Source organism: Asparagus officinalis, chromosome 6 (assembly GCF_001876935.1).
Source record: "Asparagus officinalis chromosome 6, Aspof.V1, whole genome shotgun sequence".
Taxonomy (NCBI): Eukaryota; Viridiplantae; Streptophyta; class Magnoliopsida; order Asparagales; family Asparagaceae; genus Asparagus; species Asparagus officinalis.
Genome location: NC_033799.1, coordinates 6,096,174 through 6,097,292, shown reverse-complemented (window position 1 = coordinate 6,097,292; position 1,119 = coordinate 6,096,174).

Below are 1,119 nucleotides of genomic sequence, written 5' to 3'. Positions count from 1 at the left end.
CGACGGTGACCGGTGCCCCTCGGAGTTCTCATTGCCATCCAACGGTACGGACCCTGTTCCTTCTCTCTCTCTCTCTTCTCCCTCTTAATCCAATTTATTTAGCTTCTTGATCACGATTCTCTTTCAAAAAATGAAATGCACGCCACGAATTCAACGATGATGAGCTCTCTGAGATCAGTAGTTGCGGTTTGTTGAAGAAAATCGCAGTGAAAAGAGCAAAAAGGCGAGGCCCTTAAACAAAAATTAGCACGATTACCTCCAGCCGTTGGATCTGTAACTGAACAGTTCGGATCTGAACAATTCTCATTATTAGTGTAATTTTTAGAATCTTGACACGTGGACTTCAGTTTTCGGAGGGGAGAGGGAAGAGGAAATGGGGATTTTTTTTTGGGGGGTTTGTGTGTTAACCGGAGGTATTTATTTATAAACGGGCGGTCAATTGCGGGTTGGCGGGAGAGAGAACCCGGTGGTTGTTTGTTCTGTCGTGCATGACGAAAATACCCCCGAACAAGGAGCACGCGGTTTTAATCGCTGACGGCTGGGTAGGGGCAGTTTGGTCCTTCTAAGAGGGGAGAACAGAGTTTCGGAAGGAATCTGTGTGCCTGCCACGAAGGATTTGTGTTCTATCGGACGAATATGCCCCCCGGTTATTCAGTGAATGACATGGGTTTGAATTTTTGAAGAGCGCTGCTGTCTTCGTGACCGATGGTGTTAGTTAAGTCACACAATTTCCTATTGATCTCCGCCTGCACATATGGCTCCGAAATATTTGCAGAGAAATTAGGGGAAAATAACGATCTAGAAGATTCTGGAAGCTAGTGCCACTGCTCATAACACGTACATTTCATGTAGTGTTTCTATTCTATAGCCGTTCATGAAATAGGATGGATCAGTCGCGGACCTGTTCTTGTTCAAAGTGGTTCATTTGAACCACCTCAGATTTTCAAATAGTATATATATATTATACATATCAGTTTGTAAACAAATGTAATTTACAGCCCAGTGGTATAAGCATTTGCTTACATAAAAGAGGTCAAATGTTCAAAACCTCCCAAAAGCCTCTTTATATTTCTACTTTCTCCTATTATCCTTATTTTTGCTTCTCTAAATTTTTTTTTC